At 39.6% G+C, this 21,095-nt stretch overlaps 1 non-coding gene and 2 pseudogenes across 1 annotated transcript; all 3 read right to left on the bottom strand.

The window, feature by feature from the left end:
- Positions 1-4,750: 4,750 nt before the first annotated feature.
- Positions 4,751-5,180, bottom strand: LOC111550989 (annotated as a pseudogene).
- Positions 5,181-13,543: 8,363 nt separating this feature from the next.
- LOC111550997 lies at positions 13,544-13,653 on the bottom strand. The gene has a single exon (XR_002734225.1). It is a non-coding gene; the product is annotated as a U6 spliceosomal RNA (small nuclear RNA).
- Positions 13,654-17,380: 3,727 nt separating this feature from the next.
- LOC111550990 lies at positions 17,381-18,848 on the bottom strand (annotated as a pseudogene).
- Between the last annotated feature and the right edge of the window lie 2,247 nt (positions 18,849-21,095).

Here is a 21,095-nt window from a genome sequence, read left to right as displayed (position 1 = left end):
ACTAGCCACATGTGGTGGCATGGCTGTAGTCCTAGCTACTTGGGAGGCTGAGGCAGGAGGATCACTTGAATCTGGGAGGTGACTGTGGGAGGTGAACCCAGGAGGTATGATCGTGCCTGCCTGGAAGACAGAGCAAGACCTTGTTTAAAAGAAAAAAAAGTGTATGCACATGATGTATGTAATTATGTGGACAAAATTTATCCTTAAGCCTTGGGTTTGGAAAAGTACCAGTGGAGCAATGTAACCGGTTTTCAGGTTAGCAAAAGCTCTGAATTTCCATCTGCATCTCAGTTCTCACTCACTGCACACACGCCAATGCCAGCACCTTTGGTGGAGCGGCATGACTTGAAGCTCCCCATGGCAGGCATCATCAGGCAATACTTACCCTCTCGTGGGACTCTCCAGCCAACAAACCCCTTTCTCTGCAAGGGATTGCTTGTGAGTGAATTCTGTGCTGTAGGTATTCATCTCTGCAAAGTATAATGCTAAGGCTTTCTTTTGAACAAGTAACTGCTTTTTCTTTTTCCTTCTTCAGTAACTACTCTTCCTCGTTGTTTGACCATGTTATATGAGTACATGATCAGGCAGCTCTATAACCTCTTACATGTCATGTTGTTGTCTTTGACTGCAGAAGAATGATGAATGTGACCCCAATCTTGCTGCCACAGCCGACAATTCTGTTACTTTACCCTCTGCTATAATTACTTCCTGAGCACACATATGTGGGGAAAAGAAAGAGATCAGCTTGTTACTGTGTCTATATAGAAGGAAGTAGACATAAGAGACTCCATTTAGTTCTGTATTTGAAATGCTGTTAATCTGTGACCCTACCCCCAACTTTGTCCTTGCTAGAGACATGTGTTGTGGTGACTTAAGGTTAAAAGGATTTTGGGCTGTGCAGAATGTGATTTGTTAAACAAGTGCCTAAAGGTTGCTTGTGGTTAAAGGTCATCACCATTCTCTTAAATCTCAAGAAAGAGAAAAACATTTGTCTCCTGCCCCTGCCTGGGATTGGAACATCTCCGGGTAATACCCATTGTGTGCCTTGTTTACTGAGTAAGGAGAAACCGCCTTTAGGAATAAGGTGGGGCTTGCTGGAGCAATACTGCTAAAAGGTTTATGGAGATGTTTGTATATGCATCTCAAGGCACAGCATTTTCCTTTAAACTTATTCATGTTACAAGGATTTTTGTTCATAGGTCTTACTGCTGATTTCCTCCCTACAATGATCCTATTTTCTAGCTACTCCCTTATTTTTTAGATGGTAAAGATAATTATCAATAAATACTAAGGGAACTCAGAGGCCGGTGCCAGTGTGTGTCCTCTGAAAACACAGCACTGGTCCCCTGGGTCCCGCTTTTCTTTCTCTATACCTTGTCTCTGTGTCTTTATTTCCTTTTCTCAAGTCTCTCGTCCCACCTAACGAGAAGCACCCACAGGTGTGGAGGGGCAGGCCACCCCTTCACACATAACCAAATGTGAACTAAACATATGGCTGTGATTCTTAAGCCACTCAGAACCTTGTTTGTTCCATTGTCAATGACAACCGCATGACACCTTCCTTTACCGATTTCACATTTGTAAAGATTTCTTTAATCACATTAATGTGTGAAATTGGTGTTCAAGATTAAGAAATTTCTTGATGTGAAAGTAAAGCCAAATGCAGTACTGTAATGCATTTGGTAATGACAAATTGGTTTTGTCATTAATCCATGGTGCTGACATGTAGACAAAAATTTCTGTTTCTAAAAGTTCACATGTCTAATATACAAATATATTTAATAATATTAACATTTTTGTCAAAGTGTAATATAATTGAGGTATAATCTTTTTGGTAACCTGGTTTTTAGAATTTACATCCTGTGGCTGGGTGTGGTAGCTCACGCCTGTAAATTCCAGCACTCTGGGAGGCCAAGGCAGGAGGATTGCTTGAGTCCAGGAATTAAAGACCAGCTGGGCATCATAGAACAACCCCGTCTCATTAAACAAAATAAATTTTAAAAATTTCTTTAAAAAAATAATTTATATCCTGGGCACATATCAGAAATTCATCATTTTCAATGTCTAAAAATTACTAGATTCTGTGAAAAACATTTCAACAAGCTTGTTAAAAATTGTAGCTTTCATAGATTCTATACTATAAAAAGTTATCTTATTTTTCAAGTCTGTTGTATATCATTTGTTCATAAAATATGTTTAGGTACCTCGTTTTTCTCAAGCTTTTCCTTTTTCCCATATGAATCATCGAGAGTGCCTAAGTTTTTAAAAATAAGTATTCTCATATTAACACATAACACTCTGCTGATTGGTCTTATTTTACATATTAATACTCTGCTGATTGGTCTTATTTTACATTTATAACTTCGAACCACAAATTGGACCTTGACAGTGGTACCTGGTAATTACACTACACTCTCGAGTAGTTGGGATTACATGCCTGCGCCTGGTTCATTTTTGTATTTTTAGTAGAGGTGGGGTTTCGCCATGTTGGCCAGGCTGGCCTTGAACTCCTGACCTCAAGTGATTCACCTGCCTTGGCCTCCCAAAGTGCTGGGATTACAGGTGTGAGCCACTGTTCCCTGCCAAAAGACTCACACTGTCTGCATTCTTCTTAAATTTCCAATAGTTCCTCTCTATCTTCACTCTGCTGATGCTTCTCTTGTTTCACTGAAGAAACCTGAACGTGCTTAGAAGTTCCCTAGACATCCACCCTCGCCTTACCCACCTGCTAGCATCTCTTCCCACTCACTCCAGTTTCCTGCTTATTCCCGTAGTAGATGAACTCTCCATGTTAGCTGAGCCAGTTAGTCCACATACATATAGATCCTCACTCCTCTTGTCTATCAAGGACAGCTGTTCAGCAAATATTCCATCTGATCGGTTTTTCACTTTTTACTGCATCATTTTGTTATCATATTAATACTCTGTTTTATTATACTCTGATAATAATCTTATCTTTTAAAAAAAGTCCTTCACAACATCACTTCTTTTTCTGAAAGATGAATATTCACTTTACAAAGAGAATGGTATTAAATTCCCACAAACAGCTCCATTTATAGATAAATATAACTGTACAGGACACCAGTAGCTGGCTGAAACTTGCTTTCCCAAGATACTTATATGACTCCAGCTCTTAAGTTAAGCACACAAATCTCTGTTCTGCCACTGATATTAAAAAGTCCCTCAGAGATAATGGTTTTGTTTTACATATACACAGGTGGGGAAAAAATCAACCCATCTGCCCAGCCCTATCCTTAGAGGTGAGCTTCCATCTGCAGGTCCCCTAAGCCAATATCGGCTCATTCTTAAAAAAAAAAAAAAACAAAAAGCAAACAAACAAAAAAACTATTGATAATTTGAAAAGGCTTTTGCAGCACACCAAAATACTTATTCATACATATGCAAAAAATCTTGAATCACAGCTGGTGGCTTATGCCTGTAATCCCAACACTTTGGGAGGCTGAGACAGGCAGATCACCTGAGGTCGGGAGTTCAAGACCAGTCTGACCAACATGGATGGAGAAACCTCGTCTCTACTAAAAATACAAAAATTGGCCAGGCATGCTGGTGTGCACCAGTAGTCCCAGCTACTCAGGAGACTGAGGCAGGAGAATCTCTTGAACCTGGGAGGCGGAGGTTGTGGTGAGCCGAGATTGTGCCATTGAACTCCAGCCTGGGCAAAAAGAGTGAAACTCCATCTCAAAAAAAAAAAAAAAATTGAATTAGATTTATTATATTAAAGTTAAACAGATAACCTAACATTGCCAAGAGTAGATAATGAAAAGGAAGAAAAACACTAAATTATTAATTATAAAAATATATTCTTTGGAAAAAAATTCTAATAAGGTTATCATTAATATTTAAAAACCAAAGAGAAAAAAATAGACAATTGTTCTTTGATCCATTAGTAATTTAAATAAAAATGAAAATCTCTTCAAAAGCAGGTATAAATTGAATTTTTAAAAAAGTTGCAGATAACAAGCACTTCTAATTTGTACGCTGATGATTCTTTACGAGCAATTTTGCAGTCAAGAAAAATCCTTAATGTGGTTAATTCTTTAGTTTTTTAATTGTCATAATTTTTTTTTTGTTTTAAAAAAATACTTCACGTGACAGCTTAAAAAATAAGTGGTTATTTTGGGGAAGGACTCCATATATTTAATCTTACTCAAGTCAGGTTACCCATTAGTAGACAAACTGGTGATATTGATGATTTTTAAAAATTACAATCATTTTTACTCCAGTTTTTAGTTATCTCTTCATATTTCATGAAAATGAACCAAATTAAATGTACCAAATTTAAAAAAATTTTATTAATGATGCTTTGAATCTGGATTTGATGAAAGATACCAACCTGAGATAAGAGCTGACTCCTTCACAACAGTCCAGTTCTTCAAATCCTGTGGGAAACGTCTTTATTTTCACTCATGTCAATTCTTGATATAACCAATCTAGGATATTATCTTATAAAAATATACCATATATTGGACACTGATGTCAATGCATTTCAGAAAATGTGTCTATATACTGTGTAAAGTTTATTAGCATTTGAACGAAATGCTCTTATTTACACAGTTAAGTCTTAGGTGCTCAGGACAGCAAGGTGGCATAGGATCCACCATTACGAACTTGGAAATTTGCAATGGTCCTCAGCATCCTGGCACAGAGGCAACCCTCCCCAGGAGGACTTGGCAGCACTGGGCAAGGTGAGCCAGCGTTTAGATAATTTGACCCGCTTACTTTTCTGTCTTCATTCTTCTTCACTTTCATTTTCAGGGTCTAAATCAGAATCTCCATGTAATTCGTTTTCACTTGCCATATCTCTGTCCTCACCATTTTCTTCATCTTTTCCTTCAGCATCCTCATCTTCCTCTTCATCAACATCCTCATCTTTTCCACTTTCACTTTTTTCCTCGTCTTCATCCCAATTATCATCAGAATCCTTATCTGCTATTTCATCATCAGACTCCTCTTCTGAAGATTCTTCTTCATACATTAACGTTGCTTTCTGTCCAGGGGAAGTTGTTCCCTTTGTTTTTGTTTTTTGTTGTTGTTGTTGCTGTTACTTGTGTAATTAGAAGAATAAGCTTTTCATGAAGGTATGAAAGTTTCTGAAAAGTTTTTACTCTGCTTTCCATTAACTGGTGGAGTGTCCCTACCTGGGGTACCAGGTCAGGCATGTGGACAGGTATGATGCATGAATTATTTTTTAAAAATTATTATTTATGTATTAATTCATATTTTTATATTTTTGAGGCAGAGTCTGGCTGTGTTGCCCAGGCTGGAGTGCAATGTCACAATCTCAGCTCACCACAACCTCCACCTCCGGGGTTCAAGCGATCCTCCTGCCTCTGCATCCCGAGTAGCTGGGATTACAGGCATCTGCTGCCACACCTGGCTAATTTTTGTATTTTTAGTAGAGACGGACTTTTGCCATGTTGGCCAGATTGGTCTTGAACTTCTGAACCCAGGTATCCACCCGCCTTGGCCTCCAAAAGTTCTGGGATTACAGGCATGAGCCAACGTGCCTGGCCAGATGCATGAACTGTTAACGCACATTTTAGCCACTGAACCATTAGCACAGCACTGTTAGGTTTTCCTTGTAACCTCTTTGTAGGCCCACTGGATCTGCTTCTCATCCTTCACTCTCCCTGCCCTGGGATTGTATCTCCCTATAAATTATTCATGCTTAAATCTTGTTCAGGCTCTGTTTTTCAGAGAACCTTGGCTAAGCCATGAACTGTTTACTTTTTTTCTCCCTGTTTTTTTTGAGACAGAGTCTTATTCTGTCTCCCAGGCTGGAGTGCAGTGGTGCGATCTGGGCTCACTGCGACCACTGCCTCCCAGGTTCAAGCAATTCTCCTGCCTCAGCCTCCCGAATAGCTGGGATTACAGGCATGTGCCACCACACCCGGCCAATTTTTTTTGGTATTTTTAGTAGAGATAGGGTTTCATCATGTTGGCCAGGCTGGTCTCGAACTCCTAACCTCAGGTGATTTGCTGGCCTCAGCCTCCCAAAGTGCTGGGATTACAGGTGTGAGCCACTGCGCCTGGCCTTTTCCTCCCTTTTGTGAGACTCGCCTGTGCATAGTATTAGTCTTCGTCCTTTTTCTTTTTGGAATATTTATATTTTGTCTAATAATTTGCAATAGCCCTTCATCAGTTGGAGGCTATTAAATTTTGTTTTAGTATGTTTTGAAATTAAAAAGTACTATTTATTTTATTTTTCTGCATTTTGGGATACTTTTTTTGTTTTTATTATTTCCTTATGTTTTAATTGTGAACTATATTAAAATATAGAAGAGTATCCAAACATATATCAACCAATAACATAATAATAACATACTAAAATGAACAACCGTATAATTATTTCTGTTAAGAATTAGATATTGCTGGGCTCAGTGGTAATCCCAGGGCTTTGGGAAGCTGAGGTGGGAGGATAGCTTAAGCCAGGAGTTTGAGACCAGCCTAGGCAACATAGTAAGACTCTGTCTCCACAAAAAGTAAAAATGCATAGTGTTATATTCCTGTAATCCTAGCTACCCTGGAAGCTGAGGCGGGAGGATCATTTCAGCCAAGAGTTTGAGGCTGCAGTGAACCATGATCATCCCGTCATGCCACTGCACTCCAGCCTGGGTGACTGAGCAAGATTCTGGCTCTAAAAAAAGAAAGAAAGAAATAGATCATTGCCAGTACCACAGAATCCCCCTCTGTGGCTCTCTCCAATCACATCCTCTTTCCTCCTCTATTCTGCAACATTCTTGTGATATTTCTTCACATACCCTGTGTGTGTGCATGTATGTGTTTGTATATAGTTGTGTATATATGTATAATACACATATATAGCTGATTGCTTCTCAGCCCTGCAGCAGGAACTGTGTTTATGTACACATATCTACATACATATATACATACGTGCACACACATATGTAAACACACAGAAGAAAGAAACAGTAGTTTTCACAACTCCTTAGGTTTCATCTTTTCAGTTGTCTTTTTTTTGAGACAAGGTCTCATTCTGTTGCCCAGGCTGGAGCACAATGGTGCAATTATGGCTTACTACAGCCTCTATCTCCTAGGCTCAAGGGATCCTCCTGCCTCAGCCTCCCAAGTCGCTGGGACTATAGGCATGTGCCACCATGCATGGCAAATTAATTTTTTTTTTTTTTTTGGAGTGATAAGGTCTCACTATGTTGCCCAGTCTGGTCTTGAAATCCTGGGCTCAAGCAGTTCTCCCACCTCAGCCTCTCAAATGCTGGGATTACGGCGTGAGCCACCATACCTGGCCTCTTTACAGTTGTTTCTCCCACTCCTTTCTCATCCACAAAAGAATTCCATCAATGTAAGATGAAGAAACTCAAGGCACATACAGGGAGGCCAGATGATAGATTATTACTCAGAAAACCCAGAATTTAAACCAAAAGGAGAAAGAAGCAAAACTCCAACTGAAGTCGTAAAAATTTTAGAAAACCACCGTTGATATTCCTAAAATGCTCTAAGATCAGTTGTAGCCATGGATATTGATTTAAGTAGGGAAAAAAATTGAATGAACCTTCTAAGCATTACATAGACTTTATGGACTGAAAAATGCAAAGGTGGAATAATGAAAGGAAAATTATCTGATCTATCAAATATACAAAACAAATATATTTAATATCTATAGAATATATACTTCGCTGTTGCCTACTATTTTTATATCGAGTTTCCCCCTTATCTGGCACAGTTGAACATAGATATATGGAAACAGAACTTAAACAAAGATAAAGCCATGCAGTTGTGTGTGCCTATAGTCCTAGCTACTTGGGAGGCTGAAGCAAGAGGCAGGAGGGTCATTTGAACTTAGGAGTTTGAGGTTAAAGTGCCATAGTTGTGTCTGTGAATAGCCACTGCACTTCAGCCTAGACAATATAGCAAGACCCCATTTATAAAAAGAAAGTTAAGCAAGGGTCATAAAACCATCCTTACATGTTTGGGAGTGACTTTATGTTACTCATAGGCCTTTAAAGTTTGAGGTATCATCCTACTGTCAAGGACCATCATCAACCTTGAATTTACAATATCTTTTTTGGTCTAATTAACTTCCATATAAGCGATGTTATAGTCACTTAGAATATAAAACTATCAGAGGTAGAGCGTATTTATAACTGTTTTATACAGCTCATATCAGAGTAGGTACTTAAATGGATTTTGGTTGTCTAACTAAAAGCATGTCAATTTTATTGATCTTTTCAAAGAACCAACTTTTGTTTTCATTGACTTTTCTCCATTGTTTCTATTTTCTATTTCATTGATTTCCACTTTAATTTTTATTTCCTTTCTTTTCCTTGCTTTGAATTTAATTTGCTCTTCTGTTTATAGTGTCTTCAGGTGGAAGCTTAGCTTATTATTTGAAATATTTTTTTTTCCATTCTTTTCTTTTTTCAGAGACAAGGTCTCACTCTGTCACTCAGGATGTAGTGCAGTGGTGCAATCACCACTCACTGTAACTTTGAACTCCTAGGCTCAAGTGATCCTCCTGCCTCAGCCTCCTGAGTAGCTGGGACTACAGGCACATGTCACCACACTCAGCTAATTCTTAAATTTCTTTGTAGAGTCATGGTCTCATTATGTCGGCCAGGCTGATCTTGAACTCTGGCCCAAGTGATGCTCCTGCCTCAGTCTCCCAAAGTGCTGGGATTACAGGTGTGAGCTACTGCACTAGGCCTTTTTTACTATTCTAATTTACCTTTTCACAGCTAAAACATTTCCCTTTGAGTACTTGTTTATCTCCATACAATAAATTATGATATGTTTAAAAATGGCACTTGATTAAACATTCTCATGGTATGGAACATCGTTGTCATCTAGCTTGTAATACTGTTGAGAAATTCAAAACCATTCATGTGGGTCCTCCATACCACCGCCTTTTTTCATTTTGTAGCTCTTTATTTCCAGCATTCTGAAGTTGTACAATCATGTGCCATAATGTGGTCTATTTTTATCCACTCAAGTGTCCTGAGCAGTTGACTGCTTCTTTCTAGGTACCCAGGCCCTTCAGTTCTGCAGAATTTTCATGTACTATATCCACGGTAATTTCTTAGGATATATATATATATATGTATATATATATATATAGTTTGTTTGTTTGTTTTGTTTTGAGACAGGGTCTCACCCTGTCACTCAGGTTGGAGTGAAGTGGTGTGATCAGAGCTCAGAGCAAGCGGACTGTAATTTTGGCCTCCTGGGCTCCGGCAATCCTGCTGCCTCAGCCTCCTAAGTAGCTAGGACTACAGGTGGATGCCACCATGCCTGGCTGACTTTAATTTAATTTTATTTTGTAGAGTTGGGCTCTCACTGTGTTGTCCAGGCTGATCTTGAACTCCCGGCCTCAAATGATTCTTTCCCATCAGCCTCCTGAGTGGCTGGGATTACACCTGTGTCCAGCCCATGATGATTTCTTTATTTCTATTTTCTCTTTCTCTATTTCTACAACTCCTATTATTCATATATCTAGTATTTTGGATAGAATATCTTTGAATTTTCTTAGCTTCCCTTTACTTTTTCCACTTTTTGTTTTGTGTTTTTGCTCTACTTACAGAGATATTTCCTTAACTATATTTTAAACCTCTTCTACTGAGTTGTTTATTTTTATCCTTTAAAAAAGAGATGGAGACCATCCTGGCCAACATGGTGAAACCCTGTCCGTACTAAAAATACAAAAAATTAGCTGAGCATGGTGGCACTCGCTTGGGAGGCTAAGGCAGGAGAATCACTTGAACCTGGGAGGCGGAGCTTGAAGTGAGCCAAGATTGCACCACTACACTCCAGCCTGGATAACAGAGACAGACTCCCTCTCAAAAAACAAAATAAAATAAAATAAATAAATAAATAAATAAATAAATAAATAAAATTATTATTAAGAGCTCTTTTTCTCTGACAGTTGCCTTTTAATAGCATCCTTTCTTATTTCTTGCAGCAGTATATTCTCATATCTCCAGGGAAATTAATGATAGTTTCTTTGAAGCTTTTATCTTGGCGTAGACTATTCTCTTTAAGTTGTTTTATTTTTGACTTATGTATTCTGCTTCTGCTCACTCTCCCTTCATCCTTCTCTCTTTCTCATTCATGCTCTGTTTTTCCCCTCGCTCTCTCTTCCCATGTTGGAGATTTTTTCTTAGCTGCCTGGTGATTTTTAGCTTTTGTTCACAATTAAGGATGGGGTAAAAAAACACAAACACTGATTGGAGGTTTTGTGTGCATTGTTGCTTATTGCTATTCTATACACTTTAGTCTAGTGTGAGCTGACTGCTTGTTTAATTGGGCTAACCCCAATTTCATTATCTTTTTTCCCTTTGAGTTGGTTAGAAAATAATATTCTAATCCCTTTCTTGGTTGCCATTGTTTTGGTAGCCAAGTAGGGGAAGCAGTGGTGGTTCCAATCTTCAGTTTATAGTATTTCACTAATATTTCTTACTTTTTTTTTTTTGAGACAAGGTCTTACTCTGTCACCCAGACTAGAATGCAGTGGCACAATATCGGCTCACTACAACCTCTGCCTCCCGGGTTCAAGCGATTCTCCTGCCTCAGCCTCCAGAGTAGCTGGGATTACAGGCACGCACCACCACGCCTGGCTAAGTTTTGTATTTTCAGTAGAGACGAGGTTTCACCATATTGGCAAGGCTGGTCTTAAACTCCTGACCTCAGGTGATCCACCTGCCTTGGCCTCCCAAAGTGCTGGGATTACAGGCTTGATCCACCACCCACAGTCAGTATTTCACAACATTTCTTGTTAATATAGTACTCATTCCTTAACTGTGCCTGACATTGTCCAGTTCAGAGCCCAGAGAATCAACTTCACCCCTCTGCAGGAGTGTGGGAAGGACAGTCACGTGACTGTACCAAGTCGGGCAGGGGACCCAGGATCTAATTGCTTCTACAACAAACTTGCAAACAATTCTTCTATTTTTGTCTCATTTTCACCCCTTACTTACTGGGGTAACTATTGCCATCAATTCCTGAGACTTTTTGTTTACATTGGGTGGCTTTCCAGGTTTTCCTACTGTCAACTTGGGGATTCTGCTGCCAGTTATCCCTCATCCTTCTAATTTTTCAATATTTTTTTTCTTTTTGAGACAGAGTCTCGTTCTGTCACCCAGGTTCAATCTCAGATCACTGTAACCTCCACCTCCCAAGTCCAAGAGATTCTCCTGCCTCAGTCTCCCAAGCAGCTGGAATTACATGCACATGCCACCACACCGGGCTAATTTTTGTATTTTTAGTAGAGACAGGGTTTCACCATGTTGGCCAGGCTGGTCTCAAACTCCTGACCTCAAGTGATTGGCCCGCCTCAGCCACCCAAAGTGCTGGGATTACAGGTATGAACCACCACGGCTGGCCTCCAATTCTATCTGCTAATGTGAGCTATGACTTTTACAAAAGTTTGTGCTTTTTAAAACTGTAGTTTTAGTATGAAATGACTAAATCTACTTTTTTTTTTTTTTTTTTTTTTTTTCCTGGAAGCCCTCAGTTGCCTATTGTTGCTGAAAATGTCTTCAAAATGCCCAGAGGGCTTAAACAGTAAATGCCTCTGGGAGAGGTATCACATTTTTTAAAATTGATGTCATACTGTTTTTTGAGAGTAGAAGTTGATAGGTAGAGGGTGCATAAGAAAAGAGAAACTGTATAAAACTTGAAGACCCAGGTGTTCCAAGAACCAATTCTAAAGACATATTTGATTTGAAAAAAAATTTGGTCAAATCAGTTCATTGTAAGCTTCTGAACAGACACTCTCCTTAAAGTGCATTTCTGACTTTTTTTTTAAACTCTACTTCATTTTGGGTGAATTTGTGCTCATTTTTTTTTTTGCCTTTTCTATTAATAATTCTTATGACAAATAATAGTGATAATTATTTTAAAATAATTTTTAATACAATTACAATTATAATTATAAAAATATAATTTATAATTATGTAAGGAAGTGATACTACCTTCAATATCTGTAGCTTCTAACAAGTGACAAGTCCTGTACACACACACACATATTTTAATACACACCATGTTCTCCCCCATCCTATGTGTCAAGGAACAATTCTTTCTCAGGTTGAGAGGGCTGACAATGACTACAATAAATGTGCTATTTACCTTGGCTATAATGTCCTGATTTTCACTTATGGCTCTCAAGGTATAGTAGCAGGGCTCAAATAAATCAAATCCTTGTCATGAAAGAGCTTTCTTTAACCAATTTATGAAATAGAAAGCATACTATTTCCAAGGAAGATTAAGTGCAATGTATTATGCAGATAAAATAAGATATTATTAGTGTAAATAGAATACACTGATACAATACTCCATAGGAAGTAGGTTCTATTTGCATGGCAGAAATCATTCTGATTAAAGCTTAAACATGTTGCTATGTTGGGTGTATTGCTGAGTACTTGACGTGGGAACCGTGATTTGGCTTCACACTGCAGGAAACTTTAAGAGATCCACAACTCAGAGAACATTATTTTCTGGGTAATGGGTATTGGGTGTATTATGAGGAATGTCAAGTTCTTCCAGTGCTTAGGAGAGAGAATCTGCAGCAGGAAAGAGCGGTGCGATGGTTGAGGTATGGCTTAAAAGTTCCCAACTCTCATGACTTAGGAAAAAAGAAGAATTTGGAAATGTTCTTCAGAAATCACCTAATTTATGCCTTGGACATTTGAAATAATTATAACTATATCCCATTTTTTAGAGACTTCAAAAACATGATTCTATAACTTTTCTCAGAAGTATGTCGTTGAACAAGGGAGTTCTTCCTTGTATCTTACTTGTGTCTTTCCTTTTCTGCTGTCTTCAGCGGGGTAAGAATAAGGAATACCTTGTGAGACCAGGCATGGTAGTTCACGCCTGTAATCCCAGCACTCTGGGAGGCCAAGGTGGAAGGATCACTTGAGCCCAGGAGTTCAAGACCAGCCTGGGCAACATAGTGAGACCCCCTCATCTCTACAAAAAAAAAAAAAAAAAAAGAGCCAGATATGGTGGTAGGCACCTGTAGTCCCAGCTACATTGGAAGCTGAGGTGGGAAGATTGCTTGAGCTTGGCAGGTTGAGGCTGCAGTGAGCTCTGATTGTACCACTGTGCTCCAGCTTGGGTGACACAGCAAGATCCTGTCTCAAAAAAGGAAAAAAAGAGAAATACCTTGTGGCAAACAGTTATTCCTCAGGTTTTCTTTCCTCCTGATGCCTAGACTGAAAATTCTTTTTTTTCTCTTTAAGACGGAGTCTCACTCTGTCACCCAGGCTGGAATGCAGTGGTGCAATCTTGGCTCACTGCAACCTCTGCCTCCTGGTTCAACTGATTCTCCTGCCTCAGTCTTTTGAATAGCTGGGATTACAGGCATGTACCACCACACTTGGCTAATTTTTGTATTTTTAGTAGAGACAGGATTTTGCTATGTTGGCCAGCTGGTCTCAAACTCCTGACCTCAAGTGACCTACCTACTTTGACCTCCCAAAGTACTGGCATTAGAGACATGAGCCACTGAGCCTGGCCTCTTTTAAAATGTATATATTTTTACTTTATTAAAAAAATGTAATGTGAAATGCTTCATGAATTTGCATGTCATCCTTGTGCAGGGGCCAAGCTAATCTTCTCTGTATCTTTCCAATCTTAGTATGTATGCTGCCAAAGCAAAGCAAGCACTAGACTGAAAATTCTGACAACAAATCTGAGTTGGGTTAATTATTACATTGCTGAACACCTTTTAATGTTATTAAAAATGTGTAACTTGGCTGGGTGCGGTGGCTCACGGCTGTAATCCCAGCACTTTGGGAGGTCCAGGCAGGTGGATCACCTGAGGTCAGGGGTTTGAGACCAGTCTGGCCAACATGGTGGCCAACACGGTGAAACCCCATCTCTACTAAAAATATAAAAATTAGCTAGGCGTGGTGGTGGGCACCTGTAATCCCAGCTACTTGGGAGGCTGAGACAGGAGAATTGCTTGAATCCAGGAGACAGAGGTTGTAGTGAGCTGACACGGTGCTACTGCATTCCAGCCTGGGCCACAAAGTGAGACTCTGTCTCAAAATAAATAAATAAATAAGTAAATAAATAAATAAAATGTATAACTCTGGCTGGGCACAGTGACTCGGGCCTGTAATCTGAGCACTTCGGGAGACGGAGGTGGGCAGATCACTTGAGTACAGGAGTTCAAGACCAGCCTGGCCGACATGGCAAAACACCATCTCTAATAAAAATACAAAAATTAGTAGGGTGTGGTGGTGGGTGCCTGTAGTCCCAGCTACTCGAGATGCTGAGACAGGAGAATCGCTTGAACCGGGGAGGTGGAGGTTGCAGTGAGCCGAGATCATGCCACTGCACTCCAGCCTGGGCAACAGAGTGAGATTCTGTCACACAAAAAAAGTATAACTCTGTGGCTAAATACTAGTTTAGGTTGAAATTTTGTATGGCCTTTTTCATTAGTGTAGTTATGATAACATCGTATTTAATAATATGCTTATGTCTACTGAAAAATTAATTTTTCTTCCTGATATGCATTTTATCTTTTCAGCAAGCCCTCATCTTCTATTTTCATTTCCTATAACCCTCAAATAGTGTTAGCCAAGTTATCAGCTGTTTATTAACATCCTAGTATTCATCCATTTATTTCTTTGATCATTTAAACCCCTTTTTGTGAAAGACATAGGGAGGAGGATACAAAAAAAATGTAAGATTAGGATCCTTGGTTCTTGGAGTTCATAGTTAAGTCTTAGACACTTGTAAATTTGAATTTGAATTTTATCTTTAATTATTATTATTTTTTTTTACAGAGATGGGGTCTCACTACATTGCCCAGGCTGGTCTCAAACTCCTGGGCTTGAGCAATTCTCCCTCATCAGTCTCCCAAAGTGCTGAGATTACAGACATGAGCCACTATGCCCAGCCAGCACTTGTAAATTAAATGGCAGTGCAAGGTAGTCTATAATTAAATATTCAGTTTGTGGCAGATAGTAAGCCTTGAGATTTCACAGGAGAGAGTCATGAAGGTGGGTTTCTGTGGTTGAGAAAATTTTTATGGAGAAGTGACTTAAACTGGGTCTTGAAGCCCAAACACAATTTAAACAGTTGGAGAGGAGGAGGCCAAGTCAGGCTGGAAAGGGAGCAGGTTGAAATGAGCCGATATGTGTGGAAATAATATGGAGTTCATCCTGAAGAGAATGGAGCTTGCATTGGGAAGTAATAAGGCTAGTAAAGTGAGTCATGGTTAGATAAAAAGGGCCTTGAAAATTCCTAAGGATTTGGTTCTGTGGAAAATGGGTTTTGGAAGAGCAAGTGACAGAATAGTTTAAGAAATTGAACCTAGGCCGGGCATGGTGGCCCACACCTGTAATCCCTGTGCTTTGGGAGGCTGAGGCGGGTGGATCACCTGAGGTCAGGAACTGGAGACCAGGCCTGCCAACATAGTGAAACCCCATTTCTACTAAAAATACAAAAATTAGCTGGGCGTGGCAGTGCATGCCTATAATCCCAGCTGCTCAGGAGACTGAGGCAGGAGAAATGCTTGAACCTGGGAGGCAGCGGTTGCAGTGAACCAAGATCATGCCACTGGACTCCAACCTGAGCGACAGAGTGATACTCCATCTTAAAAAAAAAAATAGAAAGTGAATCTGGTGATAACGTGCAGTACAATACAGCGGTGAAGGGCCCGGGTCCTGAATGAACCAGGCACACTGCCTTGGTTGTTTATTTACTGTGTAAACTTGGCGAGTAATTTATTCATTCTGGGCCTTAGTTCTCTCATTAAAAAAAATTGAGTTTTTGATTTTTTTTTTTTTTTTTTTTTTTGAGACGGAGTCTCGATCTGTCGCCCAGGCTGGAGTGCAGTGGCGCGCTCTCGGCTCACTGCAGGCTCCGCCTCCCGGGTTCACGCCATTCTCCTGCCTCAGCCTCCCAAGTAGCTGGGACTACAGGCGCCCGCCATCTCGCCCGGCTAATTTTTGTATTTTTTAGTAGAGACGGGGTTTCACCGTGTTAGCCAGGATGGTCTCGATCTCCTGACCTCGTGATCCACCCGTCTCGGCCTCCCAAAGTGCTGGGATTACAGGCTTGAGCCACCGCGCCCGGCCAAGTTTTTGATTTTTAAAATGATTTATTTATTTTAATTTTTTAAATGGACAAACTACATTTTCATGGGCTACATAGTGATGTTTCAATAAATAGACTGTATAGTGATCAGATCAGGATAATTAGCATATCCATCATCTCAAACATTTACCATTTCTTTGTACTGGGGACATTCGATATCCTCTTTCTAGCTATTTGAAACTATATTATCGTTAACTGTAGTCATCCTACAGTGGAATAGAACACTAGAACTTATTCCTCCTATCTAGCTGTAATTTTGCATTCTTTAACAAATCCTTACTTATCCCTCCCCATTCATCCTTCTTACCTCCCTTTGCCAGCCTGTAGTAGCCTCCGTCCTACTTATTACTTCTATGAGATCAACTTTTTTAGCTTCTACATATGAATGAGAACATGTGGTGTGTAACTTTCTGTTCCTGGCTTATTTCACATGGCAGGATTTCCTCCAGTTCCATCTATGTTGCCAAAGATGACAGGATTTCATTCTTTTTTTATGGCTAAATAGTATTCCATCATGCATATATCCCATATTTTCTTTATTTGTTTATCTGTTGTTGGACACCTAGGTTGATTGAATAATTTGGCTATTGTGAATAAGGCTGAAATAAACATGGGAGCGCAGACGTCTCTTTGATATAATGATTTCCTTTCCTTTGGATAAATGCCCAACTGGAGGATTGCTGGATGACACAGTAATTCTGTTTGTAGTGCATACCGTTCTCCACAGTGGGTGTGCTCATTTACATTTCCACCAACAGCATATGACAGTTCCCCCTTCTCCACGTCCTCACCATCATTTATCATTTTTTGTCTTTTTGACAATAGCCATCCTAACTGGGGTGAAAAAAAATTTTTATTTTTAATTGTGATTAAAAAACACTGTTCCTTTATTTTTGAAATTGAGGTATTAAATAATAACACCACCTACCTCTAGAGCTATTGTGAGGAGTGAATGAGGTGAATTATGTAAAATGCTTGTTACTTACAGAAATGCCTGGTGCATAGTAATCCTTCAAGATATATTAGCAAAAATTTTTGTCTGAAAGGGAAGAGATTAAAGAGAATGAGACAGGGGAGATGATTATAAATTGGTTGAGTTGGTCAAGTAGCATTTTCCATATAAATAGCTCCATGGTTACTTTTGTCATATTGCATTATTTCTATATCTGATTTGAACTCATTGAAGGCAAGAAGTAACTCCAATTATAGATTGGTGTAGGATATGTAACTAGTAGACTGGTTCAGGACATGTAATGTGCATACACTAAATGCTTGTTTAATCCATATTGAGATACGGACTCAGGTGATCAGTATGCACAGAAAGGGATGAATAAAATAGACCTGATGAGGGAAGAATTAGTTATCCTTAAATATTGAAGCTGAGATGGGAGAGGCAAAAAGAACAGCAGAGATGGTTCCAGGGTTTTGACTTGGTATCATAAAATTATTATATTTTTACAGAAGAAGGGAAGTCAGCAAATAATGAGTTTTGGAGATAAAATAGTGAGTTTGATTTTATTGCAGTTACTTCAAAGTGAGTCAGTCATTTATTTATTCAACAAATATGATTGAGTTTTTACCATGTGTGATGAGGTACTTTGTCCACATTATCTTTATAACATAAAATAGTGTGTGCAGGTCAGGAGCAGTGGCTCACACCTGTAATCCCAGCACTTTGGGAGGCGGAGGCAGGAGGATCACCTGAGGTCAGGAGTTCAAGACCAGCCTGGCCAACATGATCAAACCCCATCTCTACTAAAAATACAAAAAAGTTAGCCGGGCATGGTGACATGCATTGGTATTCCCAGCTACTTGGAAGGTTCAGGCAGGAGAATCACTTGAACCCAAGAGGCGAAGTTTGCAGTGAGCCAAGATTGTGCCATTGCACTCTAGCCTGGGCGATAGAGTGAGACTCCGTCTCAAAAAGAAAAAAATAGTGTATGCCTTTCCTGTTATGCATTTGTCAGCTTCTTCCTCCTTTTTTCTTTCTTTCAGATCCCTTTTGTTTTGTTCAGTTGTCAATATTTATTAATCAGTGTGATCTCCAACGTATCAACATGATTTCATGCATTTGGAGGAGAACTATTTCCTACATAAGTGGAAAATTGTGTGAGTGGCTTCTGGAAGACCTTCATTCTAACCAGCTTTATGGTGAAACATTTTATTTAGAAATCTGGACCTTTGGCCAGGCACAGTGGCTCATGCCTTAATCCCAGCACTTTGGGAGGCTGAGGCAGGAGGATCACCTGAGGTCAGGAGTTTGAGACCAGCCTGGCCAACATGGTGAAACCCCATCTCTACTAAAAATACAAAAATTAGCCAGATGTGATGGTGTGCACCTATAGTCCCAGCCACTCAGGTGGCTGAGGCATGAGAATCGCTTGAACCACGGAGGTAGAGGCTGCTGTGAACTGAGATCGTGTCACTGCACTCCAGCCTGGGCAACAGGGAGAGACTCTGTCTCAAAACAAAACAAAACAAAAACAAACAAACAAAAATCTGGACCTTCTTTCTTCAGTTTGCTATAATCCACATTCACTGAGTAGAACTTGTATCAATCACTGGGACCCAGTTTGTTCCAGTGTTCTTTCTGGGTTATGGTTTCTGCCTCAATTAACACCTGGATTGAACAGTGCCAGATGCAAGACATCCAGTGTTGCTCCAGTACCTCCAGCTTCAATAAATTCAAGGAGAGGGATTAACCTCAGGTGCTTCTTGGCCTGACTGAGGATCTGGCAGAGCATGTTTGCGGCAGAGGCCTCCTATTAGAAAGGAGAGAACCAGCCTAGCTATCTGGCCCTGGACTAGGGAGTAGTATCTCGTCTTTTTTCTTATAATTGTTTTCTTGCATTTCTTCTCTCTCTGGTTTCAGTACTATACTAGTCCTGCTGTCTGTTAGTACATGAATTGCCTCTAACACATTCGCTGCTTTCTTTCCTTACCTTGCTCATTTTCCTTCTCGATCTTTTCTGGTAACCCATGAAATCAAGGGTTCTCGAGCCCATGGTGCACCCCCTTCTGAAGAGCTGAGTTTTGAGCAGTGAATGTGAAGGGGGTAATTGCAATTCAGAAGGGTTCTGTGTGTGGAGAGGTTGTGCCCAATTTCTCCTGGATCTTGAACCAAAAAATGATTCCTCTGGAGCATGTTGATAATTTTCAATCTGGCTTCAAACTATCTAGGATAATTTAGGTTATGGTGAGATGAGAGAGGTACAAGTTTAACTGTAACACAATCAGATCAGTTTTAGATAAAGCCAAGAAGACTTAATGAGTTGTGCTTCACAGAAAAATTTCTATGTAGGAGAGCATCTTGTTTTCAGGTGAACATTAACATTGGCCAGCATAAGCGAGGAGTGTGGAAAAGAACACTGGATCAGGAATCAGAACATCCAGGCACATTAATTCTGAGAGCTGAATTTAGAATCTTTTTTATTCCCATTCACTGCTGATGTGGTTTGGCTCTGTGCCCCCACCCAAACCTCATCTCAAATTGTAATCCTCACATATAGAGGGAGGGAAGTGATTGGATAATGGGGGTGGTTTCCTCCATGCTGTCCTCATGATAGTGAATTAATTCTCACGAGATCTGATGGTTCCATCAATGATAGTTTTTCTTGGGCTCTCACGAGCAGTCTCTCCTGCTGCCTTGTGAAGAAGTTGCCTGCTTCCCCTTTCCCCTTCCGACATGATTGTAAGTTTCCTGAGGTCTTCCAGTCATGCGGAACTGTGAGTCAATTAAACCTCCTTTCTTTATAAATTACCCAGTCTTGGTTATATCTTTACAGCAGTGTGAGAATAGAATGGACTAATACAACTGCTTTTTTTTTTTTTTCTGACAGAGCCTCACTCTGTCACCCAGGCTGGAGTGCCGTGGCATGATCATGGCTCACTGCAGCCTCAACCTCCCAGGCTCAAATGATTCTTCTGCCTCAGTCTTCCTTGTAGTTGGGACTACAGGCACATGCCACCATGCTGAGATAAGTTTTGCATTTGAGGTTTCTCCACGTTGCCCAGACTAGTATTGAACTCCTAAGTTCAAGTGATCCTCCCGCCTTGGCCTCCCAAAGTGTTGGGATTACAAATGTGAGCCACCACACCTGACCTCCCATTCAGTGCTTTACCATGATTTACTTTGAGTAAAACTGGGTAGAACTGAAACTTGAGTAATTTCCAATTGGCGATGGTTGAATCAGGAGCAGTACTGAGATTTATTTTGCTAAGCTAACCCTTAATTTGCGGAAAACACATATTAAATATGTAAATAAGACTTGGGGGCAGGAAGAGATTTTTAAGTTGTTCAACAGAATAAAATATTTTGAGGCACTTAAAAAATTCCATAAAGCATTTCAGAAGCACAATTTACGCATGGATAATTTACATGCTAATTGTAATTCAAACTCTTCTCTCTAAACTAATTCTCTAAAGATCTTTACCAGGTTATTTTTTTTCTGCTAGATTAGTTTATGTTGTTTGTACTTGAGCAGAATAAAAGTGGACTTCAATAATGTTCATAAATCAGATACTTCACAAATTCCAATTGTTTCTCATCCTTAATTAATGAAGTTTTGGTTTATTTCCATCTTATTTGAAAAAGCTCCCAAAACAAGGATTTCTACAGGAAATATGTTGCCCCCTCACAGGTATTTAAGTTTAGACATTCCCAAATTTCTCCGTTAAGAATCCCCCTGCTTTAAAATTTTGAAGAAATGTTTAAATTCATAAAAATACCTAAAATTATTTTTAGTAGGTTGGATAATTTTTCCTAATTCTCACTTCTTCTAGATACGGATTATATAGCCAAGCCTTTGCTGTGTGACTTTTCAGTCCCTCCTACATTAAGCGGAGGGCAATTTCTTATCTCATTGATTTACTTTGGCCAATGCAGTCCTATTTTTTATTGAGACAAAATTTAGATATTATAAAATTCACCATTTAAAGTGTCCAATTCAGTGGATTTTAGCATGTTCGCAATGTTGTGCATCCATCACCAC

Source organism: Piliocolobus tephrosceles, chromosome 1 (assembly GCF_002776525.5).
Source record: "Piliocolobus tephrosceles isolate RC106 chromosome 1, ASM277652v3, whole genome shotgun sequence".
Classification (NCBI taxonomy): Eukaryota; Metazoa; Chordata; class Mammalia; order Primates; family Cercopithecidae; genus Piliocolobus; species Piliocolobus tephrosceles.
Note: the sequence above shows the minus strand (reverse complement) of the source record. Positions and strands in the feature narration are given on the sequence as shown.